Raw genomic sequence first — 14,562 nt, 5'->3', positions numbered from 1 at the left:
GAACACCAATGCCATATGTTTATATTGGATCACATCCAGTCATAGTGCAGGCGCTTAACAAAATCCACGCTGCTTTGTTTGTCTTTCTCATGGACGGTCGCTCTTTTTGCTACAGAGCTGAGCCAATTGCAGATTTTGATGGTGCCGTGTGCCGTTTATACAAAAATAACAAAAACATAAAGCAGCGCCGGTTGAATGAAACCACAATGTAAAGTCAGTCACTTTGGTTAAATATTGCTTAAACTTAGCAGTGCCAGACGACAATTAATGTCAGTGGTTTGAATATTCAAGTCAGAGAATCTGCATCTTAATCAATTCAAAACTGGAGACGTTTGCCCACAGGACAAAACAAACACTCCCCAGTGCTCCAGGCCCTGACAGTGCATTTAATTACAGCTTTATTTTAAGATAGAAATGATCAGTGTTCAAGTCCACACTGAACAACCTTGACAGAAATGAAATGATTAGTTACAGCTGCTCGTGTGGATCCCACATTTGTACGTCATTGGACACTTAAAAATTCAATTTACAAAATGAAAGGATGTAGGTAACAAGCGAAATGCTGCAACTTCTTTACGGTGGGTTCTGCTCTCGCTAATTATGATGGATGGATTGTTAATAATGTTTGACTTTCACTCCTGGAGTTCCACATAAAGACGCCAAAATCTAATTCGAAAATGACATTTGTCTTGTGACTGTCACACCAATGAATCCCCTTTTGTCCTTTCTTAATCATGGCAGCCTGAACAAACCCAGGGCCCAGATAAGAGCATGTTGGCAGACTCTGAAGGTGAATAAAAGGCATGATAACAGTATATGTGTTCCACATACTGTATGAGCCGGGAACAAAGAGGTTCATAGTAGTTATTTGTGATCTGATACTTCACTCTTTTATTCAAACATTTTCCAAAAGCTATATGGGGAAAAGTGGGTCATGTTTTTGTATAATTGTGTCTTGTTTTTTTCCCTCCCTTTCTGTGAGCTTTATAACATCTGCACATCCAGTCTGGATAGAGCTTTCACCAGTGCAATGTACATCACCAAACGCTCATTTTGTGACCGTCCACGATGCACTCTTGAAATAGCACAATTGACATCACTAGTGAATGGCAGGAAGGAAGTCCCAGCACGAAGGGCTAAACGCACGTCCAAAATTGACTTTTACAGACAACAATGGAGCCGCACGAGCCCATCCCATGCCAACACTGATGTGATAAAGAAAAACAACAATAAAAGCCCACGGCCACTTTGCAGCCAAAGGAAGAGCAAACAAAAACCCTGTAGTGTTGACCTGATTTATGGCTGGAGATTCAGAGCAAGAAAAAAAAAAGGCTTTTCTTTGTTGGAGAACATTTTGAAAGGGATAATTATGTACATGGCCTCACGGCATCTGACCACAAAAAACAATACCACTAACAGATGATCCTGTTGCTCTTATCAAGGAAGGTACAGAAGCTGCTTGGTGGTTGGCTGAGTGACTTCATTCGGAAAAAAAACAAAGCTTGGGCTAAAATTACATCTTCCTTGCTTGAAGGGCAGTCGGACTCGCCCCAACATCAGATGGCATCAGCGAGCATCCTTTTCAAGATTTATAGCAGAACTGGTCAAGGAGAATCCTAATTCTGTGATGCTAAGTATAGAAAAGTCACAGACCTCAGACTCTCTGTTAGGCCTTTTCTCATCCAAGAATCTTAAATCATCTAGGAACAATTGCAGTAATAGTCCTATAATTGTGCAATACATTAAAAGTGTGGTTCATTAATTGAAGCTTGAAGGGAGGTGTGAATTAACATCTAGGATAAAGAGGTTGTGTGACTTACTTCAGGGTACATCCCTTTTGTCATTCTCACAACAACACACAAGAAAAATATGATCTCCCCAGGTATTCAGGTCCGAGACTCTCAATACTGATAAAACTGAACATCTACAGTGGAAGAAATCCTCCTCCTGGGCCCATTACTGGAAATCCATACTATGATGCTTTAAACCAGACTGATGTGATAAATGCACAGGATGTAATGCAGACATGCCAAAGTGAACTTGGTATAAATACTGAAGAGGATTAATGGACCAGGATATGGAAGCAAAAGAAAATATCTACAGTATATGTAAAAGTAAACTCTCAGTAGGTACTTATACTCACTGTATCTGGTCTTTGTCTTGACATTTTGTAAGCTATGAGGAAAAATTGTTGGTATTGCTTTGCATATGCGTGGATGCTGTTGCGGCTTCTAGATCCACCACAGTCTATGATATTCTTCGCTGCAAGGAAAACATCTTTTGGTCCTGGATACATGACAAACCCCCCCCACTAACACAAACTGGCAGAAGATAATCATGGAATGTTTCCGCTTTGAATACCAGACCTGTCTGCTTCATTCTTCAGAGGGGACAGTTCATGAACATCTGGACCCCATATCTTCATTTTAAAAAAATTCTATGATGGCTTTAGTGCTCTCAGGTATTGGAGCCTTCAACTCCTGCTCTGCATCTTGTTTCTAGAATTGTGACTGCAACTCTCTCTGGGATGTATCTCATTCATGAATGTCGTTGTACCTTGCTGACTGTCCAGAACAATGCTTTTTATTACAAGTAAGTACAAGACTTAGAACTAGAAAACTAGGTCACTGCAGTCTTATGATCATGCTCCACTCAGAGCCATTCTCACACAGAGGCAGTCCATTTAAAAAAAGATACCATCCTCACACATTTCTTGCTACACCAATGATGCCTCACACCGCTGCTGCAAGCTTTGCTGCCTCCACCTAGATCAGAGTCTAAAAAGAGGCTAAAAAGTTGAATATATTAGTCAATATCTTGCTTGGGCTCAGTCTTCTATGGGGGGGGTTCCAGCATTGCACTCCCTGTTTGGCTTAGCATGCTGCTTGGCATAGCCAAGGAGCATTTAAAGAGCAGAGCCATCAGCGCCAAGTCTAACCGTATTTCCATTTGGTGCAATAAATGATTTAATTATAAAGAGAGTGTTTCTGAGTGAACACTTACTGACTCATTTAAAGTAACAGTCTGCTAATGCTTTGTCTGCATTCACACCGACAGTGGAGAGAATAAATATAAATATGAGGGGGCACTGAAGACATTAATTGAGAGCACTCTGAATCTTCCCAGTGGAATTCGGCTTCGTGATTTGGGATTTATTAACGAGGACACATCCAACAAATCTTTCAGTTACAAGTGAGCGAGCTCTCTGATTTTTTTAAAATATCCATGCCAGCAAATTGCAGCATCTGTCAGAGTTCCCCACAGGGATTTGTGTGAAACGACTCAGCGAAGTCGACTCAGCGAAAGAACATTTCGTACAATGCAGAAAGTGTCTCTTCTGCTCCATTTCACACACACACACACACACACACACACACAGCTCAGATGCAATGTTTATATCACTTGGTCACATGGTGCCTATTACAACTTCTGCCCGTTGTCGACGCATAAACACAGATATCACACATATCAGCGTGGCTCAAAGTTTATTCTGATAACCAGACGTTTTATTTTACTCCTGAGGGTAAATACTGTCGCTTTCTGAGAAGTAGAGATATGAACCTCATGCACCGCACTTTCCGTATGTAAACACAGCACAAAAACTGTCAAACCCATGCACTGAGAAATGTGGGTGCATGAGATGAGATCAAGTTACTTTCTTATACAACACAATAAAACAATGTAGAGCAAGGGTCTCAAACTTAAATAACTTTGGGGCCACTGAGCATCGAGTCTGGCCAGTAGGGGGCGGTCAAGTGGAAAAAAAAAGTCATTTAGTCAGTGAGGGTGGGCAACATGAGCCCTAAACATTAACTGTTTATTGTATTCCACTGTTTTTTATTTCCATGTTTTTATTTTAGTTTGTTATGTTCTATGTCTGGGACTAAGGATGGAGATTAGCATGATGCCAAATCAGACTTATTTACTACAATTTATTGTATGTTCATTATTATGCACCGTCCCATGCAAATAAACATCAACCCTTTCATGCCTGAGCCTCAACATGTCCTTTTTGTTGCTTATTTTAATCAGAAAAGGCCAGAAAATGTCCTGTGAGTAAGTGCTTTTGCCCACATTTCCAGAATAACAATAATATCTGGCAGTTATTTACAATTTACTGCAAGTAAAAAAAACACTGTAGTTGTATATGAACAAAGATTTGAAATTTGAAACAGCATAAATCATTCTCAATGTGCAAAACAAATGGAAACTTATTTACAGAGGTTTACCAACTCTCTCCTCTCTGGTGACAAAGACCCTGATTCTCCAGCTTCCTGCAACAGTTTGAGCGAAATTACCGTAATAACCACATGTAGGCTTTGAATGCAACTTCTCAGCTTTCAGAAACCTTTGGAATCTCTCCGACAGCAAAGTGCGCTTGTGCAAATCTTTGGCCTGCGATACACTCCATGTTAAAGGGTTCATGAATTAATAAATAAACAAAAATGATAGAGTTCGCAATAAAAATGTATTTATGCTTCAAAATGAATCTATCACTCAAAAAAAACAAAAAACATACACAAATAGATCCCATATAACAAATGCCACATGTGGCCCGCGGGCCACGGGTTTTAGACCACTGATGTAAACACACAAAAGTAGCAGTCCTGCAGTCCTGCACTTTGCTGGCATGGAAAATGACACAAGGTTTATTGTGTGAAAAGCGGGAAAGAAAGATGGAGAGATGGACACAGTATGACAGCAGGGTTTTTTATGTGAGTGGAAAAAGGACTGAGGTTAAAGTCCTCACACATTAACAATGTTAAGTCCTCTGACCTGGAAACTGAAACAGAGAGATCATGAATTACACTGCGGCACGATTAGGACTTCAACAGAAGCGCAGTGAAACAGCAAATACTCTAGATAGAGTTTGATCTAACATAAAGGGAAGCAAATCAAGGTCAACGCTATGAACACTGAAGTGTTCTGCATATGAAAAGAAAATATCATCAACACAAGGACGGCACTCGCGCTGTAAAAACAGGTTTGGTGCTCAGGTGTATTTAACATTGTGTTTTGATCGACCAGTGAATACGGGTTATTTTACATTGTTTAACATTACAACAGTTTGAAGTTAAGATAAGGCAGTAAATATGAAAGAAGTGGTCCATGGAGATGAATGGAGTGAATATTCATATCTATTTTAATAGGATATCCACAGAACCAGTCAAAATATATAACAATGAAGGCATAACAGTACACATTACATTATGAATACAACCATAACATTCAAATGCACGTCCTAATTTCAGCTTCACATAAGGCAATCTTAATTTAGCCACAGCTATACTATAATTAATTCTTTTTTTTATTATTATTTTATTTTATAGCACTACGCCTCTTTATAAATCCATCAATGTTCCATAATGACTGACATTTGATCAAATGAATCCAAATTAGACAATGAAGCCAGGAACAGTCTCTCTCTCTCTCTCACACACACACACACACACACACACACACACACACACACACACACACACACACACACACACACACACACACACACACACAGAGCCAGAGAAAAACCTAGAGCTCAGGGGAAACAGAGAAAACATTCATCCAAATTAAAACATGTATACCTGGGAAAAACCTCATATTACCACAACAATGACACCTCCTAAAAATATTCATATTCATGCACTTCTGTTCCAAATATGTGGAAGCAGGCAGGACAGAAACAGGTGTTCATTAATAAGAATAAGAATAAAAATAATACTGAAACTTACACTTTTTCCTGGTATAGCTAATAAGCTGTGCTAATAACCTCTGATATATGAGCCTTTTTTTTTTGGTGGGTGCATATGGTGCATCTGACTGTATGTGACAATAATGTGGAATGTGCTTGCGTAATGGATCAGGACACTCCATATGCACACATTTGCTCACACGTTCACCATCATTGCTCTTCCAGAATATAACACACTCTCCCTCCTTTCACCTCTCACACTGTTTGGAACGGCTGTGTGCTGCACTGCTGTTGCCAAATGAGATCCTGTTTCTCAACATATGGAAATGAATCAGTACACCCACGCTTCCGTGTGTGTGTGTGTGTGTGTAAAAGTGGTGGACTCTTTACCACTGTCAAATTTGAATCCAAACACACTTTCACCCACAGAGTTTACTGTATTTGTATCAAATAAGTAATATATCTTCATCAAAAAATACCTCTCATTCAACCGTGTTGCAGTGGTTAACCTTGAAAGCCTGCATACATACCATTAATATTATTATTATTGCTATGCTCTGTTAACCATTCAGTGGGACACACACTGATCTAAGTGAGAGTGACACAAAGGCAGGCTGGGATCTACGATAAGAAAACGTTTCCTGTTGCTCTTTATCTCAATCAGTCAATAATATATTAATTGAATGATTGATTTTTTTTTAACAAAAGGCCAATATTTAGTCTTTCGCGTGATTCAAAGACAAGACTCAGTGTCCGATGCTGCGAAATCAAACCTCGGGTTTGTTCGAGTCACAGAGTTCAGGGTAATGAAGGGGAAAGAGACTGCAGTTGACTAAGAGCTCTATTCACCGTGGTCAATGGTCCAGACATCCTCTCTGCTGCAGCATCTCTGAACAACACGATAAGGGTGCCGTAATTAGGCAGAAAAAAAAAAGAAAAAGAAAAAGTGATGGACTCACATCACTGACGTCAGGCTTTTCCTTTACACGAGTATTCACGAAATGTCTTCTGAGCTCATTATGGAAAATAAAACATATACAGTTGTGAAAAGCTTCCAAAAGAACGATATTAGAAGCGAATTCTCCAGGTGGGGTCGTGAAGGGCTCATTAGACTCGTCAACACGGGACAACTTGGAGACACTGTTGTTTTACGACAAATGAAGTGATCCATAATGCCACAACAGCACAGCAGATAAAAGATTTCCAACATGTTTGCACACTGAAGAATTGCTGCATAGTCATTATTTCCAAAGACTAGGTGCTGAGGAGAAAGCTGCCAATGAATGAATAAATACATATTTTATCTCGCTCCTCGTGATAATTCTGTCACATTTCCATGTTAAATATATTCGCGACTAGGCTCGAATAGGTGAAATTTATTTAACAGTGTCTGAAGTGTCTGCTGTGAATTAACAACTCTGTGCTGAGGTGTGTGTGTGTGTGTGGGTTCACCGAGTTGAAGAATAATGTGAAAGACATATCTATTGCACTTAAATGTGGTGTAATGGCGCCGTGTTCTAAAAGACATTGCGGTATATCAACATTTCAAAAGACGCGCTCCACTCGCTCCACATAATGGCAGAGGAAAGACGAATATGTATAAAAAAAAAAAAGAAGAAGAGATAAAACATTCTCTCGTAACCAACACCACAAAAACAGATGCAAGAACAGCTCGACAGGTTTTTATGGGAAACGTTTCCATTTCCATTTAGACACTGGTAAGAACAAAAAGCAGCCTATTAAAGCCTAATGCATCCTCTGAAAGCTAAAGTCTGAACGTCTAAGTAACATGATCAAAAAGTAAAGAAGAGAGGGACAATCAAAGTAGAAGAACAAAAAGGTAGAAGATTAAAAACGAAGACAAAAAGCTGTTTACACAGTGAATCTGCTGACTGATGTGAAATGACAGGCTGATGAGTGAGGCAGGAGACGGCAGAGGAAGAGCATAAGGGAGCACTTTGGCCTGCCATCAGGTGGCTGCTGGAGCTTTTACAGTAAAAGCCTGAATGGGGGGGGGGGGGGGGGTGTAACTTCATTAGAGTCCCTAGGCAGCCGTGTGACAAGGTTCGCAGCACTGAAGGACTTAAGGGAGGAGGGAAGATCCCATCTGGAGCCAAACATGCAATTTGACTCCCAGAGTCTTTGCCATCTGCTTCAGCTATGACGAATAAAAGGCTGAAGACTGCCATCGATGTAGGTGTGTCTGTGTTTGTCTGTGTGTGTGTGTGTGTGTGAGGACATTTTGACTGGTGCTAACATTCTGGTACACAACACAGGGCTGTTTGTGTTAAAAGTTAAAGAGTTAGGTTTAGAATTAGGATCACGTCATCGTTAGGTTAAGGGTCGGTGTTAGGTATTGAGTTTTATTTATTCATTTATTTTACCTTTATTGAATCAGGTCAGTTGAGAACCAATTTTCATCTACAACAACGACTTGGGCAAGAGGCAGCACAGCGAGGGGGCACATGAACAACAAGAAGAGACACATCAACAACAAACAAACAATATTAAACACTTCATAACACACATGTCACATGTCGAATAAAAATGGTTGAACAGGTGAGAGAGTCCCGGAATTACAAGAAAGCGGAATGAATGAACTGAGTTTTAGTGTCATATGCAGCAGAAAACGGAAACGATGAGCGACCAAACGTAGTGCGGACTTTGGGTGAGAGGAAGTTCATACGACTGGCGTTATGGATTCTGAGTAATGAGCGAAGATAAGATGGAGTTTTACCAATTATGGTTTTGAAAACAATGTGTTTGGTGTGTGAGAATGAAGAGAGCGCGTTGTGAAAGAAATTCTTGAGTCATCAGTGTTGAGTAGATCATATCTTTACTGCATGCATGGATTTCTGCATGGAGGAGAGACACTGTCACCAAGGACGGTCTAAAATGGTCTCTCCCCTTCCTCCAAAAAGCTTCACCACTTATACAGAAACATCAAAGTAAAACAACAACAGACACAAGAAACAACGTTTATGACCCCCTGAGATGTCACCTAATGTTTACGACGAATAACAGATGCCATTTGTTGAAACCCTAAGTTGACCCTTCCTTATCATACACTTTCCCGAGCCTCCATTCACAGCTTGACTGTTAGTTGTTGTCTTTAGAACATTACAGGACGCAAGAAGAAAACCAGTTATTTCCCACATTCCTCCCTTTTGACACAAAGTGTCAACATATATTTGGGAAATCACATGGTCTCATCAACTAACTCTTTCTATGACTACACATGGCAAACATATTAGTATAGGTTAACTATTAATTCTCAGTACGTAACAAGAAAAAAATAAAACAACACCAAAAAAAACCCAAAACAAAACAAAACATCAAAACAAAACAATTCTATTCATACTATCTCTTCATCTGAATTATCTCACTATATGGGTTCCCTGAGGCCTATTCTGAAATGTGACACACATTCAATTCACAATCCTTACTTTGTTCACAAGGTACTTTCACATACAATGGTGTTCTGTCACCTCCAAGTACTCCCCCTATACACCTATACACAGAAGCTTGCATACAAGTGAGTGCACACAAAAAAATACAACAACAAAAAGTTATACAAAACACAATTAGCACAGGGATACACACATGAACAATCATTTCATCCCAGGGACCAAATTGTTTATTTAACGATCTGTTGAAAGTAAAACCTTATTTCGTTCAGCGTGCAGAACGTGTGTCCAGATATTCGCTATTGTCCAGTTTCCCATCCACCACATGTAGTCATGACACAATCCTTGAGGCTAAGATGATCGTAGGCCTCATTTTCTGCGTCGATGCCAGAGTGAGCTGCAAAAACAGTTTCCATACGAGTGCGGTAGTCAGCTGCTAACTCACCCTCCTTTTGTTTTGTGTTGTGGATCTCTGACCAACACACTCTTAAGGGGAAAGCAGCACGCACAGTTTCAGCCAGGTTGACCATCATGTCGTTGAACCGCACTGATTCAATGGCTGGGGATGTCGACCAGTTGGCCGGTCGGATGTTGGCCCATCTGAGGTTAAAACACCTCCGACACACAGCTTCTACCTCGTCTTCATCTGTTGGCCGTGGCTGTGGATTTGGGAATGTCAACATAGGCATCTGGTGCACGTTTCCTTTGTCCCCTTGACTCCAGAGCCAGTAGTCAAAAGAAGCTGCTAATGGAGAGGAGACATGTCTGGGAAAAGCAATGTTAGCTGGTTGAGTCGTAATATCAGTCCCTTTGTTTTTTCTCATAGATGTTGGAAGGGTTTACAGATCAGGGTACAGCTTTGGCTTCTTCTCCTTCTCGCCTTCAGAGTCCTTTTTGGGATTCAGCTGTAGGTGATTGTCCTGCTGTTTGACTTTGAGGGAGGTGGGGGTGCAGACACGGGGGGGAACATATGGAGGAGGCAGATTCACTTCTCTGGCCCTACGTCTCTGTCTTTCCTCCTTTTTGCCACCTTCTTCTTTACTTTCTTTTCCTTTCTCTCTTCTAACAATACCCTACACCTTTTCAAACAATCAGTACTTAATGTGCCGATTATAAGAAACACTTCCTCGGTCAAATGGTGCCAGAGTGGAACATCTCCAACAACACTTTTACCCCATTTCTCTTTTTTATTTACTTAATATGTTAATAGCCTAACGCTCATGCTATAATAACTTCAACTAAGAAATAAAAAACTCAAACAAACTTCACAGCCTGCAATGACCCCATGTCAAAAATAGCTTTTCCTCTTCAACACAAGCTCTAAAAACTGATCTTATGTCCACACATACATAAAACAACACAAAACAATACAAGACAACACATAAACCAAATTTCAAAATTTTACTCAGTCCCAATTTTAAATTTATGTTGACTTTAAAATAAATCCTAGGTTTAACACCTTTTTTCTTAAAAAAAAATGTCCTCTTCTTCTCACAGAACAACACAAAACAATACAAGACAACACATAGTCCAAATTTAAATTTTACTAAGTCCCAATTGTAAAAATATATGTAGACTTTAAAAGAAACTTAAATTTAACACTTTTCCCTTTTTTTTTAACATTTGCTCTTCTTCTCTTTAACTTTTTTATAATTTCTATGCTCAATTTTCACTTAGAAGAATACCATGTCTTACAGTTTCTTTCGAAATCTGGCACCGTATATTCAACTTACTGTTGTTACTTATTGGCTGAATTTATTTTTTTATTTATTTTTTTTATTTTAATTCAGAGCTTCAATTCCACACAGGAATTAAATGAAGCTAGTCTCCAAATCACACAGGAATTATATGGAGACGGTCTCGGTTACCACAAAGGAATTACACCAGACCTCGATATTCAACCACACAGGAATTATAGAATATCTTGATAGCCTACCACACAGGAATTACAACTATCTACCTAGGTGTCTAGTCTTCAAAACCACACAGGAATTATATGAAGACGGTCTCCAAACCACACAGGAATTATATGGAGACGGTCACGGTTAACACAAAGGAATTACACCGGACCTCGATATTCAACCACACAGGAATTATAGAATATCTCAACAGTCTACCACAGAGGAATTACAACTGTCTACCTAGGTGTCTAGTCTTCAAAACCACACAGGAATTATATGAAGACGGTCTCGGTTACCACAAAGGAATTACACCGGACCTCGATATTCAACCACACAGGAATTATAGAATATCTCGACAGTCTACCACAAAGGAATTATAACTGTCTACCTGAAAATGATTTAAAAAACACCGTACTCACTTTTTAAATAGATGGAGCGTCCGCTGGTCAGCACCCGTTTCTGACATCAAGCAAATTCCTGTCCTCCTTTGTGGAGCGGAATTTTTCCTTACCAGTAATAACCTTCAGTCAGAACCCAGGCCCTGAGCATTGGAGCGTCCATCCCATCCTCGTCGCCAAAATGTGAAAGAAATTCTTGAGTCATCAGTGTTGAGTAAATCATATCTTTACTGCATGCATGGATTTCTGCATGGAGGAGAGACACTGTCACCAAGGACGGTCTAAAATGGTCTCTCCCCTTCCTCCAAAAAGCTTCACCACTTATACAGAAACATCAAAGTAAAACAACAACAGACACAAGAAACAACGTTTATGACCCCCTGAGATGTCACCTAATGTTTACGACGAATAACAGATGCCATTTGTTGAAACCCTAAGTTGACCCTTCCTTATCATACACTTTCCCGAGCCTCCATTCACAGCTTGACTGTTAGTTGTTGTCTTTAGAACATTACAGGACGCAAGAAGAAAACCAGTTATTTCCCACAGCGTCAGTCGACCAGGGAATAAAGACTGATCTGTGAATGACATCATTTTAACCAGAAGCTGTTTAGCTGAGTGTGTAAATGAGGATTTGTTTTACGATAAAAAAAGCTAATTCTAGATTTGACTTTATTTGCTTGTTTATTTATTCAGTTGAGATGGTTAAGGCTTGGGATAAGGCTTTGTTTAGGCTGTCCAACCAAAATGGAAGGTCAACACAGTCTCCTTAAAAACATAGCTGTGCTAAACCCTGTGTGTCCATGTATTTGTGGCTTATAAACCATATGGAGTGAGGACATTTTGGCCTCACATCTTTAAAGAGACCTGGGTTAGGGTAAAGGTTAGGCACTTAGTGACTATGGTTATGGTTAAGGTAAGGGGCGAGGGCAGGGGGGCCACTGAGTGTCTAGTTTGGTCAGTATGGGGACAGAAAGTGACAAAAAAAAGTCCAACGTTTTGAGAAAAATATATTGAAATTAAAATACTGATGATGATATTTCACGGAATTTCAAAATAAACGTGTTATTTTTGATATGGTAAAATAGATAAATAATCCATAAAATAAGCATATTATAATGCCAAACTAATCTATTAGTTAAATAAAAAACAGCCAAAAAAAAGAAATAAAGAAAGAAAACTTGATATTAAGTGGGGGGCCGCATTAAATTGATCGGGGGGGCCGCATATGGCCCATGGGCCGCAAATTTGAGACCTCTGGGCTAGGGAATGCAGTACGTCTATGAGGGTCCTTACAATGGATGAATGAAGCAAAAATGTGTGTGTGTGTGTGTGTGAGAGAGAGTGTGTGTGTCTGTGTGTGTGCGTGTGTGTGAGCGAGTGACTGAGGAGATTGTAATACTTCCATTTGTGTATTAGTGTTGGACATTGAACAGCTGTGTATGGTTTGGGTAAGACTGAGGTCTACGACATTGATCTGTGAGTACACACACACACACGCACACAGACTGAGTTAACTACGTGAAATGGAAAAACTGAACAAGTGCCTATTTGTTGCCATAACAACAGTGTAACAGTTTCTTTAAGGTCTTGCTGCTCAAAGAGGCTCCTTAAAACATCAATATCCATTAGTACGTGACTGCAAATATCAACGCTCACTCGCTTTTTCTCTCTCAGTTGTTTCATTTACTATTCAGCATAGGCTGAAGTGTATAAAGGTCACGGAACACATCTCATTAGCTCTGGAACAATAGTTCTGGCTTAGCACTGAAGAAAAGAACCCGTGAAATATGTTTAGTCTAAGAAATGTAAAAAAAAAGTAACGCGTGAAAGTAAGGGGTTGAGATGTAAATAGACAGGGTTGGGTCCCAACTCAGTACTCAGCCCAGTTTACAGCTGAGATTATGTGTAATTACATTCTAGTTACATTGTCAAGATTTACATGATTATATGTGGATTATACCTTATATATTATAGCAATAGTATAATAAATGTATTGTTTTCACCATTTTCGTTGACTAAAGAAACTCATCAGCTCCTGGGAACTATTGCCTGATACCGATTCCATCACAAGGTATCCTGAACACACACAAAGACCCACATTCAAAAAAACAAACGCAACAATCACACTTTTCTATCAAGTTGTACAATCATGTACACAGTCTATTTTGAATTTGTTTACTTTTTAAATACAAGATAAACAGATCTGGTTTTCTACTGTTAGCTGCTGGGTGTTATCATGAAAGGATTAAGTATAATCATATGATCAATTTGTAAGAACTTGTGATAGTAAAAAAAAAAGGCAGTATTAAACGGAGACTCTTCAGTTCTGAAGGATCAGTGCATCATTATGTGACTATTTACATTTTTAAGAGGGACAGTGTCCTAAACATGGTTCAATGTGTTTTGCCTTGTACTACCATCTAGTGGATGCATGTTGTCATTGCAGCTATATGCTTTCATGGTATGTGTAAGCTGCATGAAACAGATACGACATAATTTTGTATGCCAATGATTGAAATAGAAAACATAAAAGGACACATGCAAGGATCTTTTTGACACGGTTAAATACCTCCAAATGAAACGGCCGTAAAGGCTGAAGTGGTCATTTTAGTGGCTTTGTGCTTTGAGAATCGTGAAAGATTAATGCAGTGACATTCTCTAAGGTCAGCCGTACTCTGACCCGGGGAAAATATCACTGCATGCTTGGGTGACACACAGACTGAAGCCAGAGATTTAAAAGACAGCCCTAAATCTGATAAGACAGACACTTCCCGTCTTAAATTTCTATTCTCAAGGACCTTATCTTCTTTTTTTTTTCTAAATTGTATTGTACTTAACACTACGTTTTTTATAATGCTATTAGTGAGTGATACACCTTTTTGCCATTAGAGGGCATAATCTGTTTATTTCCCAGCAGTGAGTAGCTCTGGGTCTTTCATTACTGTTAATGAAGCTGACACAGCAACTAACAAGGAGCAAACAGACATCAGAATGATGCTGATTTATTGCAGCACACGTGTAATTCAACCGATGTTCCCCCCACACAGGGTACACTCTTCTTTCCACCTTTTTCTTCCTCTAATTCTTCTTTACTATTTTCCACTGATTATTCCTATTTAACAATTATCCGCGTCCATTTCTTAAACATCTAGCTTTTAATCAAA

The sequence above is a fragment of the Solea solea genome, chromosome 7, assembly GCF_958295425.1.
Source record: "Solea solea chromosome 7, fSolSol10.1, whole genome shotgun sequence".
Lineage (NCBI taxonomy): Eukaryota > Metazoa > Chordata > Actinopteri > Pleuronectiformes > Soleidae > Solea > Solea solea.
This window is presented reverse-complemented; position numbering follows the sequence as displayed.